The sequence below is a fragment of the Sinohyriopsis cumingii genome, chromosome 17, assembly GCF_028554795.1.
Source record: "Sinohyriopsis cumingii isolate HCF-2022 chromosome 17, ASM2855479v2, whole genome shotgun sequence".
In the NCBI taxonomy this organism is placed as follows: Eukaryota; Metazoa; Mollusca; class Bivalvia; order Unionida; family Unionidae; genus Sinohyriopsis; species Sinohyriopsis cumingii.
The window spans coordinates 77,522,033-77,542,985 of NC_142977.1; positions in this window are offsets into that span (position 1 = coordinate 77,522,033).

A 20,953-nucleotide genomic window follows, 5' to 3' on the forward strand; every position below is an offset into this window, starting at 1 on the left:
TTGATAAAACAAAATAGCGAGAAACTTCCCTGGAATATAGTCATGATAAGAAAAACAAGCAACACTATTAACCATACTTCCTGTTTTTTAAACCAACAGCGCAGCTATAAATTACCAAAAATGATACTATTACAACCGATTAAGTTTCAAATGAACGGAAATTCACGTATATATATGTTCGGCGTAGAAACACACACACACACACACATACATAAGACTATGTATTGGAAGAGCCCTTACTAGCTTGTTGACCAAATATCAGGAATAGTACTCTCAATAATTGAAAACCGACAGTCAGAATCAACGATATTTGCAACTGCTCATGCTTACTGTTACATCAGAGCAGCGGAGCAAAATTAGAATTATCGAAGCAGACTTACCAACATGGAAGCAAGTCATCAGGGCTAAAGCTTTAAACATTTGTCTGTCCATTGCTCGATATTAAGCAGGATCAACTCTCTTAAACCGTATACCAATCATACAACTTATAATTTAATTTGCCCTTTGTTCCTTATATATAAGACGGAAGTTATGCTTCATTTGCGTGTCGTTCTTATCATTGTATGTTTAGCATTTGGGATCGGGGATCTTATCAGCGGTAATAATCAGGTCGTCACTTAAAGATCTCGTGTTGATGGTAAAGCAGTTTAGTTATGAGAAAATTTCCTTAGAAAATTTGTTGCCGATGAGCAGGCTTAGGAAGAGGGAACATGTTAAAATAATGGAATATACACATAGATCAGTTAGAGTTAGAACCTTAGGCAGAATGGAAAAGAAGATAAACAAAGTAAAGAAAATATCCTTTTAGAATGAAATGACAGAGTTAGTCACGTACGCGGTAAAAGAAGATAGCATTATAGAAAACATCAGCTACGAAAAGAAAAATATCATTTGAGAAAAGATAGGATTAGAAAAGCAGGTGAGAAGGAATGAATAGGGTTCAGAAGATAAGCAGAAAAGTTGGCAATGAAGAGTCAAGCAAGCCCATTAAGTGGAGTGGTAGAACAAAATAAATATTTAATTATAGTTCGTATTCAATCTACAGGCACGCACCAAACGTTACACACAATATAAACACATTTGCCAAAAGTTACACATAATACAGATATCTACACAAATGTATTGTAATAATAAGCCACAGTCCAGAAGTGAAGACAGGATGATTGATCGCTCTATCTCAGCGCTATGCTAAACGGTAAAGGGCCAGATGTGTATTCGTGTCTCTCCGCCAACTACATTTAGATTAGGATGCACTAAGTGAGGTACTCCGAAGAGATTTAAGTTAATCGATTAAGAGTCCCGGACAAAAAATATTAAAATATAATAAACTGGAGAGAGGCGATACATCCACCCATCTTATTTTCATTAGAAGTGGAAACTACTTACAAAGATGGATTGAATGTGGCATGGTCGTTAAAACTTAAATGGGTCTGACAGACTTCTTAATTAGAGACCAATTGTGAACTACTGATACTGGGTTGTACCTGTTTCTCACGGGAAAAAGCTTAAAAAATATTTTTGATCTGGCTATACAGGCAGACAATTTCGTTGAAGCTCTTGCATGTGCCCAGAATTTTGTCTCTAAAAACCACAAGTCAGGCAATCGGTCTAAAGACCAGAAACACTGAGAACCCGAAAAAGCTGGTACAAATAAAGGTGTAAATTTTACATTTGGTAATGGTAATATTTGCAATGATAAACAGTGGTACTCATGTAAAGACTGGGCACACCTCTCGTTCAAGTATGAGAAACGACAAAGTGTTGACCAAAGAATATCGTTTACTGCTGAAAGCAGAAAGGAAAGGTGTGGTCAAGAGGAGACAAGCATGACCATTTTCCGCTTGATGATTAGGGTTACGAAGAACGCCAATAGGGTGTGCGCGTCCTCGGTATGTGTGCAGATTGGAGGGGATATTATCCAGCTGATTGACAATTGTCTTTTCCCCAAGGCAAGCCACTGTCGGTAGACTCAGGTCACAAGTACTAATTCTGCGGTCAGTATCAACTAATGTAGTCCCAGTCTACTTTTAGTCAAAATGATTTATCTACTTTTAGAGTGTTTATTCGTCTCTCATTTGGGTACTGATGCGTGAGCTAGATTAATGCATTTCTGGTACTAATTTAAAGGCAATTGTTTATTTTTGTAGAATATGAGCATTGTGGTGTGGTTATCCGTGTGTCTTTTGGCGACAGTGTACAGCGAGCAACGAGACATTATTGCTGGTCCGGAAAAGAAATCAATGACGTCTGCGTATTGTTTTGTTTAGATCTAGGCTCTCAAAACAATGATGGTTAATCTGTGACAAGAATCTTATAGTCTGTTCATCTTTGTTACTAATTTAAATAAACATTTAAAATATTATTATATGGATACACCGGAATGGTCAGTACTTACAAATGTGATGTGATGTGATGTGATTTTGATTTTTAACGTAGCTTTAACAATTTTTCAGTCATATCGCTACGATGTCTGCAATGTGGCAGTTTATAGTGATGTCTAGCACTGGGGCATCATGCCGCAGACATGTAGCATGATGTCCCACCCAGTCACATTATCCTGACACCGGGCCGACCAGTCCTAACACTAACCTCTTAATGTTGAGCGCCAAGCGAGGCAGCTGTTAGTACCATTTTTGTAAGTCTTTGGTATGACTCGGCCGGGGATCGAACCCACGACCTCCCGCATCCGAGGCGGACGCTCTAACCTCTAACCACTAGGCCATCGGAGCGGTGTTAGTACTTACAACTATATATATATATATATATATATATATATATATATATATATATATATATATATATATATATATATATATATATCTTGTGTGTGTGTGTGTGTGTGTGTGTGTGTGTGTGTGTGTGCTCTATGGGAAAATAATTGTGATCTAAATTATGGCAGGATCATGACCATAAAAAATAATATGAAAACCTAAGTTTATTATTAGAGATAGAATCATGACATTTAGACATTTTAGGAATGTGAACGTTAAAAATTGAACTATCAAATAAAGTAAAATTTCTTGAAAACAAATCATTGTTTTCAAACTAATCTAAAACCAATTTTATCGATGGTTCATCCCAACTCATCTTGTGGTGTTTCAAAGTGTGGCAATCGGCTTACACACTCCTTCTAGAATGTGAGATTTCATTGTCTTTCCGGAAGGGATTCCTCGCGAAGACGATTGGATCGTTTCTGAAGCGTGTTAAACACATCTGGTTCTCTTCGATGACATAATAGGAGACAACAATCAAGAAATTAAACTTTGGTTTCCAGTCAAAGGGCATAATCGTGATGCCAGTATCCTTTACATTACCGAAAATATGTTTTAACACAGTAAAGCCTATGTTACCACCAGTCTCAGTGCCCATTACGTGGTCTTGCTTAAACGTCTCAGAGATAAATCTCAAGTGTACGTGATAGCCACAGAGTTAGGAACTCCTTGGCTGACTTATGATGGTGCCACTCAAACACCTCAAGACTATTTACTCGTCCATTTAAAACACACTATCCAGAATTATCATACTCATCTGTTTCACAACTGGTGCCAATAAGGCGGTCCCGTAATTTACACGTCTCTATCGGCATCAGAATCTCTAAAAACCTCTGCCTCTTCTTTTCTGTCGCATAGTCGTCGAAATGATTTCCTTTTAATATCATCTTCCAGCCAAATTAGTGCGTGTTCATATGTTAGAAGCCAATCTCAAATAAGTCTTACAATGGATTATGTTGACAAATTCACATTCCTCATCAAACCAAAGGCGTTTCTGACAAACAGAAATGGCCTTGTCCAAAGTGGCAGATCCAAGAGTCTATGCTCGAAAAACTTGTAGGCAGATGATATCTAGGCGATGTCATCATTCGTTCCCTCTTAAAATTTGACTCTAATGCCCCCCCCCCCCCCGAGAAATCGCAAAGACGTTCCAAGAAGCAAATGAACAGTGCTGTCACAACCAAGTCACATCCCTAGAAAAACTAAAGCCGCAAGAAGATTCCTAACAAGAAAACAGCTTTTACCAGAAAGAAAGGCTCTTCTGCAAGGACGCAGCCGTACTCCCCTATCCAAGACCCTCGATGACCGTGTCTCTAGCTTTGTTTACTTCGACGTTGCTCGTGATGCCGTGTAAACCAGATTTCACACATGTATTAAAAATTTGATTAAAAAATAAAATCCCGTTTCTAAAGTAGATTAACCAATGGTGAGGTCCTCATCTTCTGCTTTACCGGCAGTGGTGGCCAAGGGATATATTACAAAGTCAACTAGATCAATCCGAACAAGAACTGTCACGATTTGGTCCATCGCAAATACCTCAACGTCGAGTGGCGTCAAAAAAGACTGCCTCCTCGTTCAGCCAAACATTGAGACTTGTCGGTACTCACAAAAGTCCATCCACCCATGCGAAACAACTCATTCAAACAGCCCCTAAAAAAGCACAGTTACCGTGTGTGCACGTTGCTTGTATGTCTTGAAATGAACAGTAACTTTGTCAAGCACTAGAAAGAACATTTAGGAAGACATCAAACGCTCTTCGCCAAAAAGAAAATACACAATAAAAGATGCTGGTGCAACGCAGAGGATTTCTACCATTGCTGATAGGACCTTTGTTCAAAGGAGTCGTTGCTCCTTCGTTTGGAGGGCTTATTGGACAAGTTTTAACAAGCTCCAAAAAATAAGAAGTTTCATTTTCTCTCTCACTCCAGATTTCTGCATATTTTGTCCCTTGGACATGAGAAGGGAGGAGGAAATGGTAAAAGAAAGGATTGCGATTAAATTGCGTACCATGTTAAATTCATTTAGAAAATGGGGATTATTATTACTTTTTATCATTATTTTTATACTCACTAATGATTAATGAGTGGAAATTCATCATTGATCTATAGGAATAGACCAACAGCAGACAGTTCCAAGATTGTTTATGTACGAATAATTGTATATTTGATTTGATTTAATTTATATTTTATTTAATTTAATTGTTTTCAGTTTTAAAATCTTTTATTTTTATTTCATTATGTGTTAAGTAATGTAATTTTGTTTACTGGAATTTGATATTTTCCAGAAATTAATTAGACCTGACTGTTTAGTCGAAAACACCTAAAAATAGAACTTTGTATGTACTTTTGCTGAACTAGTTCCTGACCTTGATTGAAAATCAAGTAAACACCTTCATTTTTTAAATATTTTTATTGTGGATACATAGGTTGAGATCGAGGCTGTACTGGAATACATGACCTTAGACATATATATGCAGGTGACTACCTATTTACATTCCTCTGGACTTTTCTTTATTTCGACGTTCTAGCCATAACGTTAATATTTATGCAGGTTGATATGAATACGACACTATTTCCGAGATGATTTTATTCTTCTTTATTTTTTTTAATTTTTTTTTTTTTATTATTTTGTTTTTGCTACTTCTATTCCAAAACTAAATGACCCTTAATACATGAGATAAACGTCCTCAGTTTGTATAACATTCTTTACCTAGACAAAAAAAACCAAAAAAAAACTGTATGCATTGTCTGACAGTCATAATGTAAGAATTGAACTGCTTTCAGTGGTACACGTAGAATTTAACCAGTACAGTACCAACCCCCCACTCCCACACATTCTCGAACTCGTATTTTCGTTAATGCTGTACCGGCCATAAATGTGTTAATGGTATTGCGTACCTCGTACCGGCTTATCTGCATCACTGATTGCGCTTTTTTTATGTATCTGTTGTTTTCACGTGACGTCACAAAACTTGTCCCTGTCTGTTCTTTTTATTTCCTAGCCACGCAAACTGACACCTAACAACATTGTTCTTCCCACATAATGATGAAGGCGAGTCACATTTTGTGCGTAATGATATAATAATAAATCACCTTATGATGTGCATGTCAGCCAGACGAGACCAAATGCGTGATTTTTTCCTATTATTCTTCAAGTAAAACATTATAATTTCAACCATCTTTATTATTCTTTCAAAACAAATAGATCCATCAATAAACATACGCATAAACAAATGGATACACAAACAAGTAGAAACATGTAATGATTTTCAATTTTCATGGACTGAAATCAATTCGGATATCGTTCAAGTTAAAAAGCCAATCAGTAACATATAATTTCATATTTATAAAAACATTTCAAGAATACTAGCTTTTGATATTTGGCACAAGTCATGTTCTGTTAGGCACATGTTTCGTTTTAATACACTGAAGATGAAACTTTTTTGAACGGTTATTCCTTTCATTTAATATCATCCTGTGTCCAATATTTGACCGTACTAATATTTTTAAAAAGTGCCAATATTGTCTGTTTGTAAAACAAATTAGCTGCATTTCTATCTTACAGCAATATGCACGATTACGGTTCAACTTCACTATTCTGTCTTTCCATAAAAGCCAGGGAACTTCGAGCTTTATTTTTATTGTCGTGCTATAGGGGACTTAATTTCTAGCATAATCTATGTATCATTTCGATGAAGTAAATGTCCTTATTGACAATTAATTCAGATTTTTTTCTTGAATATACGTGATGGCTAATGTTGACAAAGGTTTGTTACGGATTCAAAATGGTGGCGCAAGGTATTCGCGTTGCATTGATGGTGTTTGCGTACACAATCATGACGTCTCTGAAAACAACCCAATATAGGATGGTACCCTAAATTACTGAACTAAAGAAAATAAATTTACTTCGATTTCCACTTCTTAGTAGATGTCATTGTAACCACCATTTCAGTTGTGTAACTGAGTGACTTTCTGATAGACAGTAAGGTAATTTTACCCCGAGAACATCGTCTTTAGTTAATACGACGAATTAAAACTTAGGCGCTATGTTACAAAGTTTGTCCTGAGGGTTTAAGACACTGCCCATGCTTCACATCTATGTGATTCATAACCAGTCATATTCACAGCCTAATTGCTTTGGAATTTAAAACAAGTCTCGTGCCTTCACCTCAGGTCTCATTGGACAGTATTTGTGTTTGGAAATTTTGCAGAAAAAATGAGAATAATTATAAATTTAACATACAAGTAAAAAGTAATCAACGATCTTCGCAGAAAGCATATTTGTCAAATATTCAGGATAAGAAGAATGTCACAAATATAGTCCATACAGCGAAATCAGCCCACTATGCTAATAAGATCATGGAAAGTTCCACCTGCAAAGAGCTCTTCGAGATTACTAACAAGCTAATGTCAAGGAACAAATCTACACCACTTCTAACTAGCTTCTCTCCAGTCGACCTTCCGGACATGTTTGCAAATTTCTTCCGTGACAAAGTACAAACAATTAGAAATAAGCTTGACACCACAATTTCAATTGACTCCTCGTCACCATACAGTTGGGATACAGAATTTTAGCGGCAAACATTAGAGCATTTGAACCTGTCTCTGTGGATTTTGTACGTACAATTGTGATGAAGAGTACACCAAAGTCATGTGAACTTGATCCAGTTCCAACGTCACTGCTGCTTGAGTGCTTAGATCCAGTATTGCCTTCACTAACTGATGTTATTAATACCTCTCTCTCATCCGGGGAATTCCCATCATTTTTCAAAACTGCCATTGTAAAGCCTCTGCGGAAGAAACCAACACTAGACCATAACGATTTAAAGAACTACCGCCCAGTTTCTAATCTCCCATTCATATCAAAAATCTTAGAAAAGGTTGTTCTATTCCAGCTTGTATCTCATTTAAATTCAAACAGTCTTTTTAGCAATGTACAATCTGCATAACGCCCTTGCCACAGTACTGAAACTACTCTTCTAAAAGTAGTTAATGACATTCTCTCCGCGTTGGATAGCGGAAAGATTACAGTTCTCACCCTCCTTGATTTGTCTGCAGCATTTGACACAATAGACCATGATATAGTACTTCACCGTCTCCAGCATGTATTTGGCATTCATGATACAGCCTTACTGTGGTTAAAAGTCCTACTTGGTCAACAGGACACAAAGTGTATCTGCAATTGGAAATCACTCCAGCTCAGTTGACCTATGTTGTGGTGTTCCACAATGGTCTGTTCTTGGACCTGTTCTCTTCATTCTGTACACTCAGTCGCTCTCAAGTGTCATAGATCATAATCCAGTGTCTCACGAATTGCACGCTGATGACACCCAAATTTACAAATCTAGCCACTAAACTGAAGTTGATGCTACCATCCAAGGTGTAGAGAGATGCATTTCTGATGTAAAATCATGGATGACATGTAACAAGCTGCAGATGAATCACAACAAAACTGAGGCCATTCTGATCACAACACAAAGACTTTCTCATTCACATCCTTTACCTCAAACAATAAATATCAGCAACACCAACATTAAATTCACACAATCAGTACGAAACCTAGGTGTTACTCTGGACAGTACTCTCACATTGCACCAATATGTCATAAACATATGCAAGGCTACAAATCTTGAGCTGAGACGCATCAGCTCAGTTAACAAATATCTTTCAGTTGATGTCACTAAAACACTTGTGTGTTCATTAGTACTTTCAAGACTATACTATTGTAACTCAATTCTGTCTGGTTCATCTCAGTATCTGCTCCACAAACTTCAAAAAGTTCAAAACACAGCTGCTCGGATCATACTTAGAATACCACGATCAGAGCACACCTCCCCACTGCTTTGTACCCTACACTGGCTATACATTCGATCCAGAATCAAACACAAAATTTGTTCCCTATGCTACGTTTCACTGTCGGACTCTAGTCCAACATACCTATCCGACCTCAGCCATGTGTACACACCAGCAAGATACTTACGCTCCTCTTCTGACAATCGTATACTCATTATTCCAGGTATGAAAAAAAAGTCATATGGACAGCGTTCTTTTGCATACCAGAGCCCAGCAACGTGGAATGAATTGCCCACTGAACTTAGACACAAAGACACAGTGATCACATTCAAAAGGGCTCTCAAAACTCACTTATTTCGACTGCAAGAACAAACTTAAAGACCTAATAATGTTTCCTACCTTAAATATTCTTAGCATGTTTTTTAATGTTTTCTAATTTCATGGTGTTTGTTTTTGTAATCATATCATTATATGTTTTTTATTTTACAGGTGTTGTCTAATGTTGTAAAGCGCTTAGAGCTTCTAAAGATTTAGCGCTATACAAAGTCTTCATTATTATTATTATTATTATTATTATTACTATTATTATTATTATATCCTTGTAAAACTGATACACTCAACCAACACTACACCAACTGATCTTTTTAAGCTGATTTGTGACAGTAAAGCGCTATTTTAATATTTACTAGCTAATAACATTTTATCAAACAATATATACAAGTATATATGCATACGGAGAAACAAAATTAGTGGAAACACAATATAAATACCAACACCAATAAGATAATGATTTTAATCAAACGTAAAGTAGGCACTACATAATACACTCATGTTATTATCGCAGAGGGGACATCACTCACTGCTTCTCCATTAAGTTGCAGTCAGAGACCATAATATGCAGAACATTCCTTAACACATAAGATTGAACCTGTTACTGTTGGTTTTCAATCAAGTCTTAGTTTACTTCACGCCTAGTCCTGGGCTACATTCTGAACGTTGGCTGACCTCATTATTGGGATCTGGCAACTGTCTGAACTAGTTTCAGCATGTTTCGATTTTTATGAGGTTCATTTCACTTAAAATTGGGATATAAATTTTTCATTCTTTAGAGTAAATAGAATTTAGTCTTTTGAAAAAAGAAAGACAATATATACTATTTTGGTTTATCAGATAATGTTTTCTTTTACCTGACAAGGTAAGATCTAACCGACTCTTTTGAAATGAGCAATATCGTTCCCAGAATAATCTTGTCTAAAACAAAATGAGCTGTCCATGCAGAAAATATTTTTCATTAGACAAGATAATTCAAGCCAATAGCTGCACTCTCTATAGTCAAATATCTTAGATTTCACCTCTGCAATATAACTTTAAACTTCTGAACCTTTTGAGTCTAAAAACGTACATCACATAGTAAATTATTTCTCTAGAATATTTAATATATTACTCTACAACTCCATCATTACTGATCACACTAATGGAACAAATGTTTAAAGGTTGCTTGCAGACAGTTGTTTATACTGTCGAACATGAGGTAGACCTGTTACAAGTTCTCAACAATACTTTATTGACAACTGTACTATTTTTCCACATTTTTAACTCTACTAGTCATAGACCAAAGAAACTGATAAGATGTTATTTCGTCCGTCATACGTCCGTCCGTTTGTCCGTCCGTTATCACAAGTTTGTTATCATTACTCATATTAAACGATTTGGAAAATTACCATGAAAAGTTGCATAAACGTTCATACCATGGTCCAAAATGAACATTTTGCTACCCAGGTATCCAGTATTGCCCTCCTCAATGAACGTTTTTGTTCTTACTTCTCCTCTTGAACGGAGGGCAAATCAACATGGAGTTTTCGCTGAAAGACTTTTTATGATACAATACAGAGGCCATCTTGAAAGCAGTGTTATCGCTACTCCTCTTGAATGGATGGCCCTATTATAATTGGATGTTCACAAAAAGATTTATTATCTTGTCTAGTTGGTCCTAAATGAAAATAGTGATAACTAAACGTCCAATATGGCCGCCACATTAGCCATCTCGAAAATTCTATATTTGTCATCGCTGCTCTTCTTTAATGGATGATCGTATCAACATTATGTTTCATACAAAGACAAATGTACAAGAAACATAACGAAAAGTGTCATCGTTGGATTCTGCAGAAAATGGTTGATAATACGTAGGATTCCGGAATGACTTTGAAGATAGGTGACAATTAATTATATTATATATATTTAATTTGCATGCTTTCTTAGTTAGGATTTTTTAATTTGTTTTTAAATTCATTACATGCTATTTTAATGAAACATTGTATGTTGGACTTGACCTTTTCCGAAATTGAGGTCATTTCCGATTGAACTAAGTTGATTTTTTATTTTATTCTGTAAACAACTAATTCATAGCTAAAATATTCTCTATGTTTATGGGCTTAATATCAAGATCATTATTAATAGAAGTAAATATATTTGATCTTGGTCTAGGGCAAGATTATTGGAAATTAACTGATGTAACCGACATAATAAGGATCTATATTTTAAATTTAATAAAATTGTAATATTAGCTATTTTCTTTTATTTTGTAAACATTAGGATCATTTTAGATGGTTATTTTCCATTAGGTAATGGGGTTTTAGAAAATGCTAATTGTGACCTGGGGTCAAATAGAAGACTAAATAATTCATGTCAATGAAGAGTAATTTCATTGGTGCATTAAGATCTAGCACAACCAATTTGTATTTTATGTTGTGTCTTGTATTTCATTTTAGGCTGGAATCTATTTCCTCAAATTATTGTATTATATTGATTTTCTCTGCAAACAAAAGAGTACTCTAATAAAATTCTTGGACAGAGACATTCACGGAATTTATAGTGAATTCAAATCCGGAATTTTGATAATTTGATTCAACAAAAGACTGTTGACAGATCAATATTATACAAGTTACAACAGACACATCAACATCAACATCTTCAGATTTAGAGTTAATTTGAACTTCTTCCAATTTGTATTCAGGACTTTGAATTATTAGGATATGTGTCTGTAATTTTAGGATTATTTTGGATTTAATTCACAATACCGTAAGTTCCTTTCTCTCATTTTCCCTTTCTATTCTAGGGAAATACATAATTTGTTGAGTTTTACAACGCTTATTGCTTTTCGCTCTTTTCTGTTGCTTACTTTAAGAAGATAGACACGTAACAATTCCTAAGTCGCCATGCGAGTGTGCTGCGCATGATTGCATATAACACTGACTCATTTAATCATTTTTGGTGATGCGTGCTTAGGCGTGATGGAATATGGACTGGTTCATGCAAGAAAGGCGATGGATGCCGTTTAACCGCGGAACTGGGTTCGAATCTCTAACCTGTATGATAGTATTATTTATTTTGAAAATTAATTCTGTAGTGTATTATCAAGGCAAAGACCTCTCTAGTCCAGTGTATTATGAAGGTATGTCCTCAAGTGTATGCCATTTTCTAGAGGTGTGTGATACCTCTAAATAACGATTATATGCTTTTAATGTAGGTCTGTTGAAAAAATATTAAAAATCTTTGGAAATGTTAGAGGAAGCATTCAGATATTTAAAGCACTGACAATGAAATTCATGGAAATCAAATTTATTGATAATACAGTTAGGGCCGTGATGTAGTTTAGCTCTTATAATTTGATCAGGGACAATCAATTTTATGGAAACGTAAATTTATGACTAATACATCTTGGCAAGACGTTGTTTAGCTCTTAAATCTATGGTAAAACTAGCCATCATAGGTTAAAAATATCTGCGACAGAATAGTTTAAATTTAGTTGACATTGATAATTGTCAGTCTTATACTAACTGGCAAGCAAATGTATTTGTATTTGTTCTACATCTTTTTCATGCTCAGGAAAATTATTAATAAAATCAAAGAACACATGCTTGCAAAAACTCTTTTTTATTATTCAGAAATATTAAACTATTGGGAAAAAAAAGAATTAATAAAATCTAAGATACATTAACTTCATGGAAATGCAGATTATGGTCAAGACCGTTAGTGGTAAAAGGTGGAAATGTCCTTCGTTTTGACAACAACTAAAAACATTGCATAAAGGATACAAAATAAGGTAGTTTTCATTTTGCAAATCATTCCATAAAGGATGAAAAATTGGTTAGTTTTAATTTTCAGACTTATTCACAAAATCGTTGTCACAGATCAAGTTTGTTTATTTTATAAAAATTCATTTCGCTGGCGACAAGAATAATTTTTGCAGGATGGAATCGCAACTATTTGGCACTTATTTTACGACTGTTCTGTTATTGAAGAATTCTTTACTTCCATGCATCATAATTTACATTTCAAATATTATGTCCCAATACAATTTTAGTATTGAAAATGACATTTCTGATGGGCTAATTAATTTCCTTTATTATATGCATATCTCGTAATAATCAGAAAATTCTGATTTCATATTCAAGAAAATTTTGTTTTATCCTTCAAAAGGTTGGAGAAATATAGAGCTATGTTGTACAGTATAAAAGATGTCACTGAGACAAAAGTGTGACCATATTTCAGATTTCAACAGTGTATAATGTAATGTGATACTTTATATAGCACATGAATTTATATTGTCAATATTGTGTGAAGATATTCTAATTTAGAAATATCATGGATGTGTTTAAATGAGAATGTGTGTGTGAAACTGATTCCATGGATGTGTTTGAGTGTTAATGTGTGTGTATGAACGTGAATCCATGGGTGTGTTTGAGTGTCAATGTGTATATGAACTTGAATCCGTGGATGTTATTGAGCGTGAATGTGTGTATGAAACTGAATCCATGGATGTGTTTGAGTGTGATTGTCTGGATGATTTTGAATCAACGGATGTGTCTGAGTGTGAATGTGATGGAGTGTGATGGAGTGTGGATGTATGGATGTGTTGGAGTGTGAATGTGTGTATGAAACTGAATCCATGGATGTGTTTGAGTGTGATTGTCTGGATGATTTTGAATCAACGGATGTGTCTGAGTGTGAATGTGATGGAGTGTGATGGAGTGTGGATGTATGGATGTGTTGGAGTGTGAATGTGTGTATGAAGCTGAATCCATGGATGTGTTTAAGTGCGAATGTGTGTATGAAACTGAAAACATGGATGTGTTTGAGTGTGAATGTGTGTGTGTATGAACTTGAATCCATGGGTGTGTTTGAGTATGAATATGAGTATGAACTTGAATCCGTGGATGTTACTGAGTGTGAATATGTGTATGAAACTGAATCCATATATGAGCTTGAGTAGAAATGAATGTATAAACCTGAATCCATGGATGTAATTGAGTGTAAATTTGTGTATGAAACTGAATCCATTGATGTGATTGAGTGTGAATGTGTGTATGAAACTGAATCCATGGATGTGTTTGAGTATGAATGTTTGTATGAAACTGAATCCATGGATGTGTTTGAGTGTTAATGTGTGCGTGTGTGTGTGTGTGTGTGTGTGTGTGAACATGAATCCACGGATAAGTTTGAGTGTGACTGTGAGTAGGAAACTGAATCCATGGATGCGTTTGAGTTTAAATGTGTGTATGAACCTGAATCCCCGGAAGTGATTGAGTGTTAATTTGTGTATGAAACTGAATCATTGGATGCCATTGAGTGTGAATATGTGTATGAACTTGAATCCATGGATGTGTTTGAGCGTGAATGTGTGTATGAAACTGAATCCATGGATGTGATTGAGTGTGAATGTGTGTATGAATTTGAATCCACGGATGTGTTTGAGTGTGAATGTGTGTAAGAACCTGAATGTGTGTTGTTGTTTTTGTTGTTGTGAGGTTTAACGCCATTTTTCAGCACACGATAGGCTATGCATGGCGGCCAGTATTAATGGTGGAGGAAGAACCCGGGAAAACCCCGGGAAGAACCACCGACACACGAGAAGCTACTGGCAAGCTTTCTCACATATCAACATTGGCCGAATCATAGACTAGAACCCACGCAGAGAGGTGAGATTACAGTGATCAGTAACGGAGAGCGCTTTAGACCACTCGGCCACTCAGGGCCCGTGAATGTGTATCAGAACCTGAATCCATTGATGTGTTTGAATGTCAATTTTTTTCTGAACCTGAATCCATTGATGTGTTTGAGTGTGAATGTGTGTATGACCCTGAATCCTTGCATGTGTTTGAGTGTGAATGTGTGCATGAAACTGAATCCATGGATGTTATTGAGTGTGAATTTGTGTATGAAACTGAACCCCATGGAAGTGTTTGAGTGTGCATGTGTGTATGAAACTGAATCCATGGATGTGTTTTGAGAATGAATGTGTGTATGGAATTGAATCCATGGATGTGATTGAGTGTGAATGTGTGTATGTATAAACTTGAACCCACGGATATGTTTGAGTGTGACTGTTTGTATGAAACTGAATCCATGCATGTGTTTGAGTGTGAATACCTTATGAACCTGAACCCATTTATGTCTTTGATTGTGCATGTCTGTATCAACCCGAATCCATGGATGTTTTTTCGTGTGAAATGTATGAACGTGAATCCATGGATGTGTTTGAGTGTGAATATTTGTATGAACCTTAACCCATGGATATGTCTGAGTGTGAATCTGAGTATGAACCCTAATCCATGGATGTGTGAGAATGTACATATGAACTGAACCCGAATCTATGAATATGTTTGCGTGTGCGTGTGTGTTTGAACCAGAACCCATGAATGTGAGTATGATTAAAAGCTATATTAAGGGATCAAATTTTTGTTAAACTATTTAAAGCTGGGGTACCAATCATTGTGGGACATATAGCAGATCTAATTTTACAAAAAGAATTATACAATTAAATATTTTCCTGACTGTCTAATGAAAGCTCACGCAGTTACGATTTTCAAAAAGACCAATTATCTTCATAAAAGTAATTATGGACCTGTCAGGATTAGCAGTAGAGAGGGCAAACAGACCAAATGATTCCGACAAACAAATAAAACAAAACAAAAAAAAATAAAATCTGTAGAAAGGTCCAGATTTTCACAAATAAACGTTTCCTGGGAGGTTTTTATTTTTTGTTGAAACCAACCCCATCAATAAAACCCTATCGAAAAGGTAGCTGAAAAATAAAGTACTCTACGTGTTTATTTATTTTTTTGTTTAATTACTGGACGACCAACATTGGTAGGCGCCCTCTCTGCTGCTATTAATTAAAAGATTTTATCAAGACCCACACGATATCTTGTTCTTGGATCATGTAAATTTATTGTTATAAATCCATGCGGAGTAGCTTGCGCTCGTGAGAAGAAATTTCTGAATTTAATTATATCCATGTCACCACCACACCAAGTTTGATGAATATTTCGCAGCGTGTGTGTGTCTACACCATTAAACACAACTAAAATGTTGCAGTTGTCCCTGATCACTTTTGGTATTTGTGTATATCGTTGAGTAACATATATCACATCTGTATTTTTATGTCTACCTCGGGAAAATATTCTGGCTGGATTTGATTGTTTATCTAGCATCACATCGTCGTATACAACTAAATTATTAATAAATCCGTCTAAAACATCTACGGACGGTGCTTCATCAATATCGGTTATAAACTCTATAACATCATTACCCTCGTCCAGTAATCGCGCGTTTTCACTAAAATCTTTAAGTACATCATAACATCTTTGATCATCAGCGGATGGTGCTACTGAATATAATTTATCCCATTTCAACCATCTCATTATCAGATTAAGTAATAACTGCGTCTTACCCGATCCAGATGGTCCTATGATAATCATTCTGATGGAGTTCGGTAGCGCAGGATGATGTTTAACTGGCTCTCGTTTTCTTGTTGCTGAGAAATCAATTATATCCATATATATTATATCATGAGTTTATATTGTTTACGCTGTAGATTTAAAACTCCAACTGTTGATTTAGCTACGGTTACAACAAAAAATAAAAAAATAGCGTATGGTGGAAAATGTTCTGTGTGCGGTAGGAAGAAATTTTCGTTTTAACCTAATAAGTGCGGTGGTGATGTTGCTAATTTGATGTCAAAGTTTCCAGGTGCTCCATGGGCTAAATACAGCGGAGAAAAACATCTACCAGGATATAATTATTGCGGTCCTGGTACCAGACTTGATATCAGGCTCGATAATCAAGATCAGCCAAAACCAGGCGAGGAACCAATAAACGCTATTGATCGAGCTTGTCACGCTCATGATGTTGCGTATAAAAGTAAAAATCTACAAGATAGACATATTGCGGATGTGAAATTAATTCACGCGCTAGATTCCATAAAAAATAAAAATATCAAAGAAAAATTAGCTAATTGGTTAGTAAGATCCGCGATGAAAAGTAAATTAGCGCTTGGGGCTGGTAATGTATAAATGGAATCGATTTATTATTCACCGAGAGGATACTGGAGAGGCAAAGCAGCAATTGGTAAACTTGCTGATGCAGCAGCGGTTAAACATCCTACTGCTAAAACGTGGTTATCCAAACAAGCAATATGACAAATTTATCTACCACGTCCTAAACAAATTCAGTACGCGTATTTCGATGTCAGTGTTCCCAATGAAGTTCATCAAGCTGATATTCTGTTTTTACCGCATGATACTGTGCGTGGAAAAACGTACAAGTACGCGTTAACCGTAGTTGATGTTGCAAGTAGATATAAAGAAGCAGAACCGTTATCGACGAAAACATCATCTGAAGTAGCCGATGCGTTTGAACGAATTTATCAACGAGGTGGTGAACCACGAGGTGGTCTGCGATGGCCACAGCTACTACAGGTTGATCCTGGTAAGGAATTTCTTGGTCCAGTATCATCGTTGATGAAACAACATAATACCAAAATACGACGAGGGCATACTGCAATTCACCGTGAACAGGCAATTGTTGAGCGATTTAATCGAACACTTGCCGAGCGGTTATTTGGATATCAATACGCGAGTGAATTTATTCAGGATAAAAGATCTCGCGAATGGGTTGCAAGATTACCAAACGTGATAGCTGCATTAAATAATGAGATCACACGAACAATCAACATGAAACCCACTAGCGCAATTACGAAAAAAAATATACCAACACAACGAAAAGATGTTGAAAAACAGAAAATATTGGGTGATGTCACAGTCAGATATTTATATGAGCCTGGTGAACTTGAAGGTGGTAGCGCGAGAGCGACTGATCCTATTTGGAGTGTTACCACACACAAAATATCCACCGTGACAAGATCGTCAGGTAGACCTGCAATCTACAGATTAGATTCGGCCGCTCCTCAACGCGGATTTGTACGTGAACAACTACAAATAATCCCCACGGATACACAACTACCACCGCGATCACTTAACTAGCGCCAAGGGTGCCTGCACCCCGACGTCGATTACACTCGAGACAGGTCAGCATGGTATTTTCTCGTGTATGACCGCGACTATTATCTTTTCTATCTACGGTAAATTGTCTTGAATCATTACTCGAATACCTCCACAGCATTATACAATTGCAACTTGTGCAATGATTATTCTGCTGCTGTTTTAACTCAATAATAAATTCAACATCAAGATCAAAGTCGCGTTTATTTTTTTTATCAGATTGTTTATATCCAATTAATTTTTTCTTATTATATCATCATCGATGATGTTAAATTTATCAACGATTTCAGGAATTATAATTCTACGTAATTGAGATATTTTTCTGACCCTCGATACCGCTAAATAAACTAAATTTGACCACTCGATGTGATCGTCTACAATCCAGACTCGTGTGTCAGAAATAGTTAATCCCTGAGACGAGTGGATCGTCATAGCGTATCCCAACACCCATGGAGATTTGTCAGCGTGTATTGCATTTTCGACCACACTGATATCAACGGCGACAATATCATTTAATACGAGATTCTGTTTTTCAGTCTGCCCTGGAATATCAACATTAATATTTTGTTTTCGTGTATCTGATGGTCTATAACACAACGGTAATTCTGAATATTTTTCTTTATGTAGTTGAAATAACTGCTGTTGTAAATCGTCTCTGATTATTTTTCTGCTTGCTACTATCAAATCGGTGGGTCTCCATAAATTTAAAAAATCACCCATTGATGTCTCTGAGATCACTCCGCGTAATATTTCACACTGAATTTTGTTTGATTGTAATCTGATTAATTTTTTAAACTCCTTCAAATTTGCATCGAGAGCTCTATGATCATCATCTATTTCTTCGTAATAATCAACGAAATTTTTTAACCAATCATGTGGAGATGGTCCAACAAAAGGCGGCGGCTGACCATGATCGCCACACATTATTATAGCGGTATTTTTCGTCAGCAACCAATCAAGAAACGTTTTTAATGTATCCAATGACACCGTACATATCTCATCCCAAATAATTATTTTAGGTATATATTTTTCTCCCATTCGTTCAGGAGTCCATGTATCCCCGCGCCACCGAAAGAAACTATGATACGTGCAAGATTGTACTTGCCGTTGTTTCATCTCGCGTGCAAGTCTATGTGTGGGTGTCAGCACGATCATATCCGAATTTCTAAAAACATTAATTGCTCGAGTCGTTTTCCCGCATCCACCAGGTCCATTGAGATATACTGTCTTATATCTGGTTATTGGATCACTCACCGGCGGCGCTTTCGACATTTCTGATATTTTATTACCCTCACGATAAAAATCTCTCATTGGAACATCTGCTGATTCTGTGTAATTGTGTAATATTTCTTTTTTTATCCGCCACGAACCCCATCGTTCATCATTACTTGTGAATTTCATAACGGATTCTAAATATTTACTCGAAATATAAAACGAATCTGTTGCGACTCTGACTGCGGTCTTAGGAAATCTATTAATCATCGATAATAAATTTATAGAAACATAAGCCAACATGGAAGATCTTAGATGAGTATACTGTGGGAAGACGTCATTTATGTCACTAACGATCGTACCCAATTTTGTTCCGTCGGATAAATAAACACTTTCTCGATTTACAAATATATTTCTCGCTGTTGTATCAGCGATTATAAAATCGTACTCGGCATCATCTAGAATTAATCGTGCGTGATGTCTTTTATGATCATATGCACCACCTTGAGTAAATTTACCTATAATTTTTCTACCGAGATCTTTTGCGGTTTTCAGTTTAATCTCGAGAATTTTAGGAGCTTCTTTGATAATATCATCTTCGGAAACATCAGGACATTTTCTCTTAAACTCGCTAATAACTTCATCGAGATTGATATAATCTGGCATGGGCAACCAAACTTCGGTCTGTGCATGATATGATATAATTGCCTCACTGACCACCAACGATGTCAGTATCGCAAAATCTAGCATATATCGTAACAAAACTATAGGTGCCCAACGTTTTTCACAAAAATGTCTGCCAAACCAAACATAACAAATCTTGTGAAGATTTTCGTTAAACTCGAATGATTCAACACAAGCAAATCCAGTCAGATCAAAATCAGGTAATGGTCCATTAATTGCCACTCGAGTCATCTCGTTTGTAGGGTGACCGAATCTTTTAAAGTATACGGAACAATCTCCGTATCCTAGGAAACTTCCTGGATAACATGCAACCATATCAACCGAAATAACATCATTATAATTATACTTGGTATTCCATAATCCGCCATGTCCGTATTCGACGCAACTTACGCGTACGTCCTCGAGTAAATCAAATCGTGTTGGTTTCCATGAGTTTCGTTCTCTGGCGAAATGAGCCGCAACAGATGGAACGGTAAAACAATTAGTTAGTAATTTGTCAGTATTTTCCGCGTGTTTGCACTCTAAAAACTTATCCGCGAGATTTTTCATCTCGTCATGGAGAGATTCTGTTCGATATATTTCACCATCTGGTCTGACAAACTGATCAAATTCACCTTCCTCATTACTTTTAAATAACCATACCGATACAGGATCGTTTTTACTTATTTCGTTGATAAAATCAAACATACTGTCTGCCCCAGAATTATCTGGGGGGTAAAATCTAACAGTTCGATCACGTGGAAATATTGTTACTGCGCTGGTCCATGCATGCGCGTTGTGATCAATAATATTTATTGAAGCTCCTTTTGATTTATATTTGGATTCGTACAGTACCTCCCCCGTTATTGTCGCTACAGTTATTGGAAATTTTAATAGTTTTCCTAGTTCAGCAACATCTTTTATTGTAGCGCCGGTATCCTTAACTGAATCGGCCCACGAGTTTATTTTTTTACGTCTTAAATCAGTTAATCCGTTTCCACGCATCGCGTTTGTAAAGTGTTCTATTACTCGTTCGGCTACGCAATTTAACCTTGAAAATTTCATCGGCGCTAGTTTATCAACGTTGGGTTTTTTATTTATCTCATAAATTCCATAAATAACCGCTGTTACAGGATACGCTTGCTCATAATACGGTTTGTCAATACCCGTCAAT